The sequence below is a fragment of the Belonocnema kinseyi genome, chromosome 3, assembly GCF_010883055.1.
Source record: "Belonocnema kinseyi isolate 2016_QV_RU_SX_M_011 chromosome 3, B_treatae_v1, whole genome shotgun sequence".
Classification (NCBI taxonomy): Eukaryota; Metazoa; Arthropoda; class Insecta; order Hymenoptera; family Cynipidae; genus Belonocnema; species Belonocnema kinseyi.
Window position 1 is genome coordinate 68,772,191 of NC_046659.1, and position 15,969 is coordinate 68,788,159.

General features: G+C 33.5%; 1 protein-coding gene across 3 annotated transcripts in view; it reads left to right on the top strand.

Moving 5' to 3' along the window:
* Positions 1 to 4,997: 4,997 nt before the first annotated feature.
* LOC117169197 (uncharacterized protein KIAA0930 homolog) overlaps positions 4,998 to 15,969 on the top strand; it is a 47,146-nt gene continuing 36,174 nt past the window's right edge. Inside the window, exons 1-2 of one of the 3 annotated variants that reach the window (XM_033355429.1) lie at positions 4,998 to 5,273; positions 15,915 to 15,962. The gene's annotated coding sequence lies outside the window, so the exon portion shown is untranslated. The remainder of the gene's footprint in view (positions 5,274 to 15,914; positions 15,963 to 15,969) is intronic. The other 2 variants (XM_033355430.1, XM_033355431.1) reach the window with 2 other exon arrangements.

Genomic DNA, 15,969 nt, shown 5'->3' on the forward strand with positions numbered 1-15,969 from the left:
TTTTTACTCAATTGATTGCATTTGATTCATTTGACTAATCTCCAATCACAAATTGGTTAACTTGATTAGTTCATGTTCTTTTAATTTATTTTAAATCGATTCTTTGCTCAATTCCTCAAGCCCAACGTTCACGGGCGCCATTATAACCTCGCCACTTCACGCACATGTGCCACCTGCGCGATGCAACACTTAGTCCGGCACACCTACTGTACGTAGTGGGCGCTCAAAGTTGTCGGCTGCTAGTATTTTGACAGTTCGAATACTAAACAGCCGGTGAAGAATTCCTATGTGTGTATGTTGAGGGTGTAGTGTGGTGGTCGGGCACGCCGGGTCGAAAAATATCTAGTGAACAAAAATAAACAAAAAGGTTCGACGATATTAGTGAATGCGTGTATTTTTAAAAATTATTATGACCCCCCCCCCCCCCCCCCCCCCCCCCGTCTGGTGACGAATCGGTGCTGCAGGATTACAATGCCTAACTCTCGAGAGTTTTGTTTCCTGGTAACATGCCAAAGCCCTCGAGACTTCTGTCCTATGACAGATCTTGGATGGGCTCTGTGCTCGACCAGGTATAGTTTATTAAGGAATTTGAAATTGAAATTGAGTTGATAGGCTTGAATTTACTTAATTTGGGCGTGGTATAAAATACCACATCACAATACATATATAGATGAGTAATCAACAGTATTGATTAATTCAAAATAACATATTTACTCAATGCTAAGACTTTATTATATGGCATTTTTATGCAAGTTCATATAATTATCACTTTTGTACTGGATTCTTTAATTATTATTATTGTTGAAAATACTACAGTCTATATCAAATCAGCTTAAAAATAATTGAAAGTTTTTCTTTTGATAAAAAACACAATCGGAAATCTGTGTTTTAACCTTTCCATGTAACAATCGCGATACGCACATCAATCGCATTGTGTGATTTTCATGTTGCGCGTGCGAGAGTGTCCATTTCGCAACCATGGTATGGTGGACACGTAGCTGCAAACATTATGTCTCCCATTTCGCCATCATATATTCCTGTCCAAGCCATCAGAAAAATGCGACGTACGTGTGACGCACATGTATGTTAATGTATCATAAAAGCAAATAGTTGTCAAGACTCTTGCAAAAATAACATTAATAGTATATTATTGACTTTTTTACCTTATAAAGGCTAAATTTCTAATCAAAATGAAAATAAATTTCCAGAATATTTTACATTTATACTTTAATATTTGAATATAAATATTATATGCAACTGAAATTTTATTATTGAAATAAAACATGTAAGGGCACGGTATAGCATTTTTGCAAGAGGAATGAATCCATAGGAATCGTTAATGTCACGCTCCAAGAGTGCGTTTCAGGCGACCACCCGGGTGAATTGGTGGGTGAAGTAAAGAAGTGTGCTGAGTTTACTAGGAGAGGTGGAAGGAGGACGGTACGAGTAGAATTGACGGTTTCGAGTGTGCGTCGGGTGTATGTTTGGTAAAAGATGATTGAGCTTTAAAAAATGCAAGAACAGGATAGAATATTTTAATTGCTGCTTCAGTAACGAGGTCATTGTTATTACAAACAGTGATGTGTTCAATAATAGTTGAAAATGATAATGATACTAAACTTTATATGATGAAGATACTAAACTTTTGTCTGCTACTAAACTTGCGATTCCCGCCACGTCTGTCCGCCAATTCCACTGTTCACTCACTTCCACCTACCTAGTTTCAGTGGGTGAAATAGTCACTCGTCGAGTAAACCCCACTCTTCACCTGAGTGATCACTGAAATTATTTGTTAAATTGAAGAAATTTGTATAATTCAAGAAATAAGTGGAACTCCAAAAATTTGTGGAATTCAAGCAATTCGAGGAATTAATGGAATTCAAGAAATGCATGGAATTCAAAGGATTCATGAAAATCAAAGAATTCATGAAAATCAAGGAATTTGTGTAATTCAAGGAATTTTTTGAATTCGTGGAATTGGTATAAATCGAGGAATTTATGGAATTCGCGTGATCTGCAGAATTCACGGAATTCCTAGAATTGATCTAATTCAACGAATTGATTAAATTCCAGAAATTAACGAAGTTCACGGAATTCCCGAAATTCATGAGGTTCACGGAATTCATGGAGCTCACGAAATTCATGCAATTTACAAAATTCATGGAAGGCAAGGAGTTCATAAATTTAAGGAATTAACGGAATTCATGGAATTCTTTGAATGCATATATTAAGTAAGTAGGTTATTAAGTACATATATTACGTAGCGGCTTCATTATTTATTCAATGCAGAAAACGTTAACATTTAAATATATGCATTCTACGTACTGTTTTTAAAATAAAATTTTGAAGAAATTAGTTAATATTCTTGCATTTCGTGATAATAATAGTCATATAAACATAAATTCATAACACTTATAATAAAATACTAAAACCTGCAAGCGATATGCGTAGCATATGAGTCCAAAGAAAATACCAACTGTTATAGGAAATTGTACTGTGGGATCACCCTCACAAAAAAATGCCATTATGAACAAATGTGTCATTGACTTGAACTAACTGTTATCGTTATTAACGAATTATTAAATAAGTATTAATTGTCACATTTTTATAGGTGTAGGTTGTTTTTCTTATTCAAAAAAGATGCATGCAATTGATTCATAATCACACAAATTTGTAAATATCAAATATTTCGTATTTTTAATCATAAAAATTATGAGCGACTTGTAAAATGATTCACTTTCACATGAAAAAGAAAAATAATTCTACCAAAAATTATTCCATACAACCGAAAAATAATATTCTTTTGCGAATATGTGTCGCTGATGCGTAATTCTCATTATTATTAAAAATTATTAAATCAATATTCCTTTTTGCGTTTCTTGAATGGGTAAATATTGTCTTTCTCGTAAAAACAGTTAAAAATAGGTTAAAGTGATTGATAATTATCAATGATAAAATATGATTATAATCATAGAAAATTATAAGCATTAAATCATTTATATTGTTAATAACATAAGTTATGAACAAATTCAACGACTAGGGGCTTTTAGTATTCGTATATAAATAACTTTTTATTAACAAATGTATTCTTTACTATTTGAATCTATTATTGTTAAATAAATAATTATATGATTATAATTATTAATTAATCCTTCATTATTATTAAATTTACTCCAGACTGGTGCTTGAATTCGTATTATGAGAAAAAACAGTTTTTTCTGTGATAAATAGTTACAATATAACCTTCATTCAATAATTATTTAATAACAATAAATTGTTCAGAATCGTGTATTTAGCGATGAGCATTTCTAAAAAAAATCCAAATCGAATCTCAGTAGAACCGCGGTAAATCACACCTATGACCACCTCCCACAACCGTTAGATGGGTAGATACACGGAACAACGAAATCACAATGACATCCCGGAAAAACCCTCATGTGTTAACGAATCAACCCAAGGATGCCAGCTTTCTGCATTCATCTTGCAAATGCCTTGGCATACTTTTGGCACGCGGGTATGGCTTTAAGGTTATGGACCAGTGATCGTTTCGCACCTTCGAAAGTACTGATCATAAGGAATATTACTTTAACGGAATATTTTGGGTTCAGTTGTTGCAGCTCTATTTTTTAAGGTCTTGAGACCTCTACTCCTTTTTCTTCTCCTGGGCATTGATATTGCAGTCGGTCGGAACCGAGAATTCGATCATGAATATAGTTTCTTTTTCGAAGTCTTGGAGAACGATGTCAGGCCTCATATATGCAATGGAGACAGTCATCCGCAAATCGAGGTTCCAGAAAATTTGGCACTTCTAGTTCTAGACAATTGACTCTATCTCCCTTGGAGCGTTCGGGAAGGCAGGGTCGCGGCCAACAGCGTACGAGCAACAAAGACGGTAATAAAGTTCTCTTAAGGGCACAGTATGTCTGTAGAGCTCCGTAGTTTTCGTGTGGGTTGGACACCCAAACAGTATGTGTTCTAGGTACTCAGCGTGTGCATCACACTCTGCATCTATCGGTCGAAACTTCTTGACATAAAATGCGTTTACGGTGTGGTAAGGTGGAAATGACATCGTCCTGGCAAGAAAAAAAAAACCATCTCTACCTGAATGGAGCCTTAATGATCTAAGAAAAACAAAAGTTTTCTCTTTTGACCAGGACTGTTCTTATACATTTCTGTGAAAGATTGCGTGCATTTTCTTGTCAAGTAGCTCTTGGCGGAAGTTTTCCACCTCCGCTTTGTTTACTTCAGCTATTAGAAGTGAAGCATCTTTATGAAATAATTCACTTTCCTCACTGCTGATGTTAAAATTCAAGCCAAGGGTCTCGGCCGCCTGCTCCGCGGCTTTCTAAAAGAACGCTCCTTTGCCAATCATCTTGTGATTCCTGACCATCTTTAGAAAAGCATATCTGCCATTTGCACAAATGCAAGCTGTACTTAGCACAAGTCCGTTATAAGTACACCCGAGATTCAGAAGTCCACGACCACCTTGACGGCATGAGATGTATAATCGTGGAGCAGACGAATTGACATGCAAGCTCTTGTGCATACGCATGATCTTACGTGTGGCGACATCGAGGGCTGTAAGCTCGTTCTTCGTTCAACGCCGGCTGATTTGAAGAACAAATCTTCCGAAGAAGATGCTTTTATCTGCTTCGAAGAGACTCTTTCACTGATTTTACGTCCTGAATGCGGCTTTGAGATACGCCTTAGTTCTTATAACGTATGGAAATCATGAGCCTTATAATTGGTAAATAATTAAAAATATTTACAAGTTAAAACATCTTTTAGGTGTAGAGTGAAAACATGAGGTGATTATGCTTTAATTCCAACATTTTCTTAAGAATCTTTGAATGGAAAGGAACAGGGTTCCTTAAATTATTAATAAATCCCTGATGCTAAAATTAATCACGTGACAAATTGACGTCACGCTGAGAAGGACCGCGGGAAGCGCGGAAAAGGATCTTCGATGGACAGTCTCGCCTGGTAAGCATGCGGCGCCGGGAGGGAGCCTGCTATCAGTATTTTGCCATAACGGTTGAATTTTAATTAATGAAGTTTTCTCTTATCATTTGTTTCTGAAGGAAATCGATTTACCTCATTTGGATTTGTGACATTTGGCTTTGTGGGGAGGCCTCCTAGATCTCAGCAAGGGAAACTCAATTATATGGAACATCAACTGGAATCACGACAATCTACCGAAACCGTCCGTTGACAAGGATAAGGAGCATCACTTGACGAGCTTACTTCATTAACCCAAATTTGTCTATCGTGAGTTAAGTACAAACATTAATGTTTCCTTGATCGAGACAGACATTTATACTGTAAAAAGAAATGTATTAGTCAAATGTGATTTGTGTGTATGCAGATTTGTCTTAGGGCTAAGTTTGATTTGAGGGTAACTTTGAATGAATGCGGCACGATAAAATTATAGCTGAGTGTTTAAATGGGAATGTTTTAGGATCTATACGTATGCAGGATTTATATCATCATAATTTGAATTCTAGTTCAAAATCACTACATTGTTTGAACCATCTTTTCCTATTTCTCAATAAATTACAATTTCAGTATTATACTCCTAGTTATTATATTTAACGGAACAGTATAAATTTCAATTTACAAAATGTCCGTTCCTAGAACGCCGCCGCGTAAAGACAGGCTAGCGTAATCTGTAAACATGTTTAACATTTGTTTTATGGCCACTCTATTTGAATAAAAAAATATTGAATGTTCCGTCACACATTGATGGCTCTAAGTCATGTATGTGAGGAATTAATTTTGGCAGATTTATGCCCACAATCGCATTTAAAAAATCATTTGCTGATTTCGATTTATTATGCAGAATTAATTTATTAATTAGTAATTATTAATTGATTTTAGATGTAGATTTTTGATTTTTAGGAATTCTCAGCATTAAATACACAATAGCTTTTCTTAATTAATATAATAATTGTATCCTAATGTTATTTGATGTATATAAATAAGTAAGTAGGATAAATCAGACATTTTTAAAACATTATTTTCATCGCTGAGGAAAAGACTTGAAGGACGAAATTATTATAAAGAAATTATATAAATAAATACTTCAATAAAGCGCTTAACTGCAGAAGAAACATGTTCGAAACCAATGTACATGCGTGCGACGCGAGGCAAAGCGAGGAAGGCAAGACGATAAGAGGGATATAGAGAGAAGGCATGGATGGATGTTAGTTGTTAAGTGCTAGTTTGAAGTAAAAAAAATGGAGGTATAAACAAATCTATTTTTTAAGGACAGCAGACTGAAAAATAATCGTTTATCTATTATTCCAGACAAACGAAAAGTAATATTTTGTTAAGAAAATGTATCGCTGACTCTTTAATTGTTATTATTATATAAATATCCCTTTTGGCGATTCTTAAATAGATAAACATTGGTTTTTTTATGTTTCAAAGTGATTGATAATCATAGAGCATTCAATTTAAGCATTAAATCCTTCTTTTTTAACACATGAATTATGAACAAATTCCAAAAAAGTATTCGCTTTCTATTTCAGGATTCGGTTAGAAATAGATTTTTATTAACAATCATATTTTTACATTTCGCTTCTTTTCAAACGAATAATTATATAATTAAATTCATTATTGTTAAATTTACTGCATAATGACTCTTAAATTCAGATTGTGAGAAAATAACAGTTTCTTTCTGTGAAAAATGGTTACAATAAAACGTTTATTCAATAATTTTATGGCAAAAATGAATTGTTTAAAATGAATGCTAATAATAATAAGAATTTCATTTTTTAAATGTTTTGTGACTTATAGTCACTTCAATATACATATTCTTCATTGGATATTAAAATTAATGTTTTCAATTTAAGAAAAGAACAGCAAATTTTTAATTAAAAGAAAAGAAAGAATAATATATTTTTTACTATTTACCACACTTGAATTGTTGAACTATATGACGGAAAGTCCAGAGATATTTTGTATATTATATATAAAGTAAGTTTTGTTTGAAAATTTAATGTACGTAACACCTACATATTTTCTAGCAAAAAAGTTCCTTTTTAAAAAAAATCAGTACGAACGATCCGTATAAAATATTATCTGCTTTATACCGCAAAATCATTAATTCAAATAGCTTTAAACTGGCCATTGAATCAAATAACTAAGGACCTTCAATGATAAACGGTGAAACCTCACTGAATCAAATATCCAGAACAATAGCAATTAATACATTTGCAATAGCGGGTCGCTGCCCCTTGCAAAAACTATAGTACCGCAAATCATTTATGGCTTCAGAGACTTATCACATTTAATCAAATGTATTTTACCTGTAGAAGAACTTCAAAGAACTAAAAAAATTATTTTGTTATTCATGTCGATTTTTAAATTATATGCATTAAAACGCGGGTCCGTTAAACATAAATTACTGCCTCGCAAACGTTAATTTGAAAGCTGTAAAAAATCAAAGAGACAATTAAGACCTACAGAAACATTTAGCAAAATTTACATACACAAAAATATTTAAACATTGAAAAAAGGCATTTTTTAAGCATGTTTTGGTAATGCGCAAGTCGAAGTTAAAGGCGATTATCAAATAAAACCCAGTTAATTACGCTTTTTAAAATAATCGTACTAATACACGGCATTTCCACATAAGCTCTGATTTCGATTTCCATACAATTTATACAATACCAAAGGCCCCAAGTGCGAAGTCACATACGGCCCAACATTGGCCCATAGTCGGCAAAAATATTTCCGAAGCTCGGCTGCCATTATCGCGCCAATGACGGAATGATAACTATGGCCTGCACTTGGCAGCCAAGGTTCGTCTGCCATTGTCGGCCCAACACTGGGTACCAGTATTGGACCACACCTGGCTGCCATTATCGTGCCATTGCCGGATTGATAACTATGACCTTGACTTGGCAGCCAGGGCTTGGCTGCCATTGTCGGCCCAACACTGGCTATGGTCTAAGGATATGACAAGAAAGATATTTAAAAAATAAATATTAATTGATTGCGAGTACTTTGAATATAAATATTAATGGTCCTGTCTAGACTGAATACATATATTACGTTTTGAACATTATATTAAAAATAAAATTTCTAACGCTACGGGGTATCGAACCTACATCTATATACCTAAATCTATCGCCTAACGGTCGGGCGTGCTAACCACTGCGCTAAACTGATAAGTTGAAACTCTGTGAAAAAGCCATCTTCATAAGCTGCAGTTCAGAAAAGTTAAAGAACCAAATTTTAAGCACTCTTTTTCTAATTATTTATTATTATGTGACGTTGTGTAAATGTAAAATACACGAAATGTTAACAGGAATGTCAATACACTAATTTTTTAATAAATAATTTAAATCGATTACAATTTTTCTTCGCGTAATATTTCATTTCTTTCCGTTGTAGCCTGCTTTACAACTTTTTGCAATGGCAGGAAGTGTAATTTGTATAAACATTAACAGTTTTTAATGACAGAACTTAACCAATTTCTTCGTGAACTTTGACAATTTTTCAATAAATTTTTTTTATCTTTCGTATAAGATTTGTTTTATTAGGTGCTAAAACTAAGACTTGGTGAAACAAAGTGCCGATTCTGGGTCAAGCATCGGTGGGGAATCGGCAAATATAAATAGCCACTATAGGCTGCCAGCACTGGCTCAACATTGGGCCGATTTAAATAAAACATTGTTTGCCGTGGTAAAAGTGACACTTGGCCCAGTAATGTGCCGTCACTGGGCCAGACTTTGGCTGATCCTCATGAAACATGGTTCCCTGTACTAAAAGTGAGACTGGGCGCAATAAAGTGCCGATACTGGGCCAAGCATCGGTGGAGGATCGGCAAATATAAATAGCCAATATAGGCTGCCAGCACTGACTCAACACTGGGCCGATTAAAATGCCGATATTGGCCCAATATCTTTAGCCGACCTTTGGCTTCCAAACTTGGACCAACGCTGGGCCGTGTATTCAGTTCCGGCAATTCGCACTTGGGGCCAATCTAATAGATTAATTTTTTCAAAAGTTATCGTCCTCACAGACAGACATACAGACAGGCAGACAGGTAGACATACAGACACACATACAGACAGGCAGACACATGCATAAAAACCTGTTTTTCGGATTTAGGGGGTCTCAAAACGTGGACGTTTTGACCAAAACTGTGGGGAGGGTCAAATTTTACACAAATCTAATACCTTCTCTGGTGAGAATGTAAAACTTATTTATTTTTCATGAATAATTTTTTGATAATTCTGTTTTTGGTTTTATTCATAAAAAATAGCATTAAAAACGTAAAAAAATTAAATTTGTTGAAACCACACACACGAGACGAAAAAGAAATTAAAAGACAAAAGTTGTGATGAGAATATTCCCACACAGCGGGCAGATTTTGTTTGACTGTTAATGATGTTTTTCATGATTAAAGCCAAAATTATGCATCCTATCAAAAAGCGATTGATATCGAATTTATAGATCATTTCAAATGCACAGTTTTTGTCTACTCAAAAATCAACATTTTTCTTATTCTTACTTTTTTTCATATCATGCGTTATTTGACTTAAAATGTTCATTTTCGTATGTTTTTTGGAATTTTGTAAATGCTATAATTTTGGTAATTTTTGGCTTTGTGGAAAAAGTAATTAGGATAAATTGTTTGAATTTTTGAATACTATCAATAATCGCACAGAGAATTTTTTTTATTTGAAAAAAGTGGTCTCGAAAATATTCAAAATGTGCCCACTTTTTGAATTTGTATCCAAAATGGCTGGCTAACGAACTTGAATTTTAGTTTAGGATACTAAACGCTATTGTGGAAACAGGCAGACATATAGACAGACAGACAGAAACATTCGTAAAACCGGTTTTTCGGATTGAGGGGGTCTCAAAACGTGGACATTTAACAAAAACTGGGAGCGGTGGGTCAAATTTTACACAATACTAATACATTCTCTGATGGGAATGTAAAATTTTGGAAACACAACAAAATGTATGGAAAAACTTAATAAACAAAAGTTGTTCACCCAAAGAAGATCCACTAATTTGTTATAAACTTGTTTTTCATAGGATGCGACTTTTTTGTTTAAATCGTAAAAAATAACCTGGAAAATAAAGATATTAAGTTTTTAGAAAAATGAAACAAAGTGCAATAATATTCGTATAATAAAATTGTTGTTTTTTTTTTAACGGGATGTGTACTTTTTTAATTATAAAAACAAGACAATGAAAATACAGGGATGGACAAAAGTTATCGCACACCCCTTTTTTGGTGACTGATTAAGTTCTCTTAATTATAAATATGTAAGAGCTAAAAAAATTTCTCTTTAAAGGGTTGATTTCTCTCAAAATTCTGTATAAAATGAGTCCTGGATGAAGTAAATTTCTCTATTTTTAAGTTCATATTGCAAAAATAGCGTAAATTTCAATGTTATGTTTAATATCGAATAACTTCCGAGATAATAAATATTTCTCAATATTCTTGGGCTCATTTGGAAGCTATTTTTTCACCGTAGCACAACCGTTATGAGTATAAATCGTAAAAAATTTTTATCGAATTTTAGAACTTGAAGTTGTAACAAAATATTTGGAAATATTCCAATATTCTTTTTGGCAACAAAAATATTTTTGTAGAATATATGGAACATATAACCATGAAGTTTCTATGAAATGTTCTCAAAATATATATATATATACATATATTTATTTATTTATTTTATTTTTATTTTTATTTTCCTACAGATAAATTGTTTTTTTAATTTTTCCAACTTTTTTGTTATAACTTCAAGTTCTTACAATTCAATAACAAAAGTTTTACGATTTATACTCATAAAAGTATGTGATACGATGAAAAAATAGCTTCAAAATTAGCCAAATATCATTGAAAAATGTTGATTATTTCGAATATTATTGAACATTTAAGAAAATATTGAAATTTACACTATTTTGCAATATACAAATAAGCAGTCAAGACTAAGGTGCAGGAAGAAATATAATATGCATTTGATACAATAGAGTTGAACATAATGTAGAAAATTTCGCATTATCGACAAAATCGAGTGCGAAGCACGACATACATCATAAGAATGTGTTCGTTAAACCCGAAAGAGCTTTAACAAAAGAAAATTCACAATCACTAAATTACAGTTGTCAATGCTTGATTCAATTTGAAACAGTCTGTGCACAAATGTGGAGGAAGTACGAAGATTGAACGCGTAGCGCGAGCTAAATACATTATCGAGCGCAAAACGCGAGATCGAACAGACGTGCATCTCAGGCGCTCTAAAAATTGCGAACCGCGTACGCAGCGCGTGATGAGAATGAGTATCGTCGAGTTAGTTCTATAAAGTCGAAAGCTATACAATATATTATAAATTTAATGGCAAATACTAAAAATATTATTTAAATATTTCTTTCCTATAATTCGTATGATAATCAACAAATCAGCTTAACCTCTCTAAAATACTCTATTTTCAAAAGCTCTCTCACTTGCACTTTACTGTGCGTGTGAAGAGCAAACGTCGCGCTAGGGCAGACAAAAAAGAGATATTATGGTGGCACTTATTGTGACATTGGTTCTGCAATACCCTAGTGGGCACAAAAATTGGCGACGTCTTTACGACATCGTTATGACATCTTTACGACATTCTTACGACATCCTATGTCCGTGTCGTTTCGGTGTCTTTACGACATCGTCAGGTCATACGACATGTTTACGATATCGTAAAGACACCTTAACGACATGAACATAGGATATCGTAAAGTTGTCGTAAAGATGTCTTAACGATGTCGTAAAGCCGTCCCCAAATTTTGTGCCTACTGGGACCTCATGGACCTCGTGGAGTTTCCTAGTATTCCTAAATATTTCCAAAAAATGGAAATTTACAACAATGGCTTTGCCTTCAATTATAGCAGGGCCTTTGATACCAAATTGTATTTCGACCTTAACTAAATTGCCTAATGCTAATATTTTTCTTAAGATAGGTGAAAAGAACTTCACAAAAGAAGATAGCAGTAGCGAGGACATGTCCAAAAATAAGTATGTATATGACTTCCTTCTGAAACAATGCTGATTCAGATCCTCTTGTCAAACTAGATGCCGTTGATCTCACGCCGACATAACCACCTGATCGAGATCGCTGCTATTTATCAACGTAACCAGATTGAATAAGTCTAATCATTGCTTCCTCAAAGCGTCCAAAGTATAGTGAACTTAGTTCTTTGAGCAATCCAATTGGTACAGGTGTCAGTGCTTCTTTAGCAATCTTCCAAACTGGTTGATTATAGCTGTCCTTCACGTTTTCAATCAACCACGCGGCAGTATCTGATCGCGTTATGAAGAATGTATTCTTGTCTTCCAAAAAGTGATCGAAACACGTTTGTTAGTCGCTAAGTCTCGTTGGCTTTCTCAATAAGGCCTCCACATTTCCTTCAGTCTGGTCAATTAGCGCCATATAGAAAGATTTCGTCAGAATAGGTTTCAAAGAAGAGTCTAGTATCTGGTTGACAGTTTTCCATTCCCTTTCATCAGTCACAGCTAAACCAACATTCGAGAATAATAAATATATAAAAGACGATTGCAATAAACAAGATACAAGTATTGATCCGAAGACAATATGCTCAACTAGCTTTTGAGGTTCTTGTGGTGATGTGAATCCAAGAACAAGTTCCATAATTAATAGAATTCCTCAATACAAACAAAATGACGAGCAACAAAGCATTATACTTTTTCCAAGTAAACGATAATTCGATTGATTCATCTGGGGAAATTTGTACGACCATGACTGTTCTAACTACACTGGTACCTTTACCCCATTCACAAAAATATTCATCACATATAGCGTACCGTCCACTTTGAGAAGCGATGAACTGAGTTTGGATATTCAGAAGCCTGTTCATTTGACCAGTGCTGTTTCGCGATTGACATACAACCTCACCTCAACTGATCTCATTTCTTGGAGAAATCCAGATTATCTTGAAGTTAATTACTTCCGAAAATCCTTTCATCAGTTCCACATCTGATCCAAACAGATCTATTTTCTTTCCAGTGTGATCGTGTTCGATATTGACTGAAATCGGGTCATAAAAGCATCCTATTTTCTTTGGATATCCAAGCAAATTTCACATCCTATTAGGAAACCAGGAAGCTGTGGATGCATATCTTTTTCCTGTTTTTCCGAAAGAATAATCAAAAGTCTTGATCGTCTTTGTTGTTCCGAGACTTGGTTAACAAACTTAATGGGACTATTGATCTGGCTCATGTAGCTACTGTCTTTTGATAAGTGAATTATAACGATAATTGTTATCTCAGGGGATCTTAATGTCGTCAGTATACTCAATTCTTGAGACTTTTTGTAGGTTGAATCACTGAAAGGTATTTTCACCGTCAGAAGGTTTCCTGAAATATTATGAATTATATCTTTAACTCTGTTGTCAAGTTTCTTAGTTTTTTCAAACAGTAGCATTAGTTGATATACTCTGTCGTTATTTTTTACATAGTTTCCGAAATTTCGCGACCATCCTGAAGGTTCTGTAAAAGCTATGTATCGAATACACATGATGATCAATAATTTTGTCTTCTTCTGACAGCTTATGAAAACCATAAGAATTAGAATAAGAAAGATTATAAAAAATATTTAAAAGTAAAAATATCTATGAAGTGTAGTAGGCTCTATTGCGAAATTTTCGAAAGCGCGAAATATAGACCTATTCAGAAAAAGATAAGAATAAAATAAACGCGATTCACATGAGATTCTTGCGCATAATATTCGAGAAAACTCTGATGGACAAAATGAGTAACGAGATAATTCTCAAAGAATGTGGTGCAGAAGAAACACTAGTTGAGACATGGGAAAGAAATCGGTTAAGATGGTTCAGGCATATTGAGAGAATGCCAAATGAACGAGTAACAAAACAAGTGTAGCATGGTAAAGTAAATGACAGCGTGCTCAGAGACATACCACAGAAATAATAGTTAGAATGTGTGAATAAGACCCTACTTAGAAGAGACATAAGAAGCCACAGAAACACGAGAACTTCCATGAAAAAATGCATGGACATGAAAGAAGCTAGAGAAGTACGTCAGAAAAGAAAAGTATGGCGGCAAATAGGTAATAAAAGGAGTGTCAGTAGAGTGAATAACGCCTGAAACAAAAGACTAATAATAATAATAGACTATAATAATAATGGACATACTAATGGACCCAACTGGGGAACCTCACATGGCGACTTTGTGAGGATCTTCACTTGGGGTGATTGCTAGAGAGATTGATCAACAAGCTGGGTCGGAGCAGTTTTGCGGAATGAAAGTGTTATTTAAATAAATAAGACGATAATTCTAGATCAATCTAAAAATTCTATAACCCCTTCCTCACATTACTCCCTCCCCCAACGACTGAGTCACGCCTACCCCGAAAGGGAAATGGGTTAATAGTGTGATAATAATAATAATTTATTTACATCTTTAAAATTTAGTTTAAGACCAATTTTTTGGACGAAAAAAATTAAATATTCTGCCATACAATGGTGGCCCTATGTTATGCATATGAGAAATTAATTTCCAAAAATTTAATACGAAATTTTAAAGAATTCTCCTTGAGACCTAACCCTTTCCAGCTCGCTCAGTGCTAATGTTACGGACAATTCCGTAATACTAGTTCTAGCGCTATACTTGACCGGTTACTTTTATGGAAATTTCCGAAATCAGTCTCTAATTTATATATTTACTTGCTTAAAGCACGCAACCCATTTCGATTTTTTAGAAGCAATGGACTTTGAATACACAAACATTTTTGTGATTCATTTTTTTTTTAATTAACCATCATGTTATTAAATGTGTAAATAAAAAAATAAACTAGACAAATAAGACGTTTAGAGAATGCTATTGTTCATAGTCGAAAAAAACTTGAATAAACATGAAGTGCAACACAATCAATGAAGGTATACTTCAGTCTCAGTGACACATATCATTAGTTTAAGATTGAAGCTAATTGCTATAAATAGATTATATAAAGAAATATTTGTATTAGGCGCTCAGCGGCAGACAAAATTTTTCTCAACTAAAAATGCTCAAGTAACTTATAAAAATAATATTTATAACAAATTATTCTTAAATATTAACAATTACTGCTTTTATGGACATTTCAATACACAAATAGTAAACTTTCGTATCTTCCGTGGGAGTATATTGTTTTTTTCATCAAACCAGTTTTAAAAATTTTTTTAATTAACTGATAATTACAAAAATTGAAAATTAGTGAATATTTCTAGGGGTCATTCACAAAATACGTGGTACGTTTAAGGGGTGGAGGGTCTGCCGAAGTATTATTCCCCATGTTAGGACCAATGGAAAAAGTATCACTCAGGAAGGGGGGGGGGGTCAGAATTTCTTGAAAAATGTATCACGTATTTTGGGAATGGCACCTTATTAATAATAATAAAAATTATTTTTAAAATGATGAAATTAGTCATTTTTACATTTAAAAAATCATTCTGAGTCAAAACATTCCACTGAGAAAATAAGTTATTGACGTGAATAATTATTACCATTATTATTAATTTTTACATTTTCTACATAGGTAAAAATTATTCCCTCATACAAAAACAATATACATATATGTTTGTATTTGATTAATAATCACACAAATTTATGAATAATAGATATTTCTTAATGTTATTTACCAAAATTATTAGAAAATTCCAAACTAGTTCACGTTTTCAAAGAAAAAAATTGTACTAAATATTATTCAGACTACCAAACAGTAATGTGAAACCCAATAAGTTTCTTCTCTCTTAACAAGTTTTGAAGGATATCTAGGGATTTTAATGAGAGTTTATAAATAAGTTCTTATTAACAATCATTTAATTTATTATTGTTGCATTTACTCCATATTGATTCTTCATTGGATGTTATTGTTTATATGTTACAGGCAAAGTATATAATTCAGGCATTATACATAATATCCGGCACAAGATAGGTAAAGC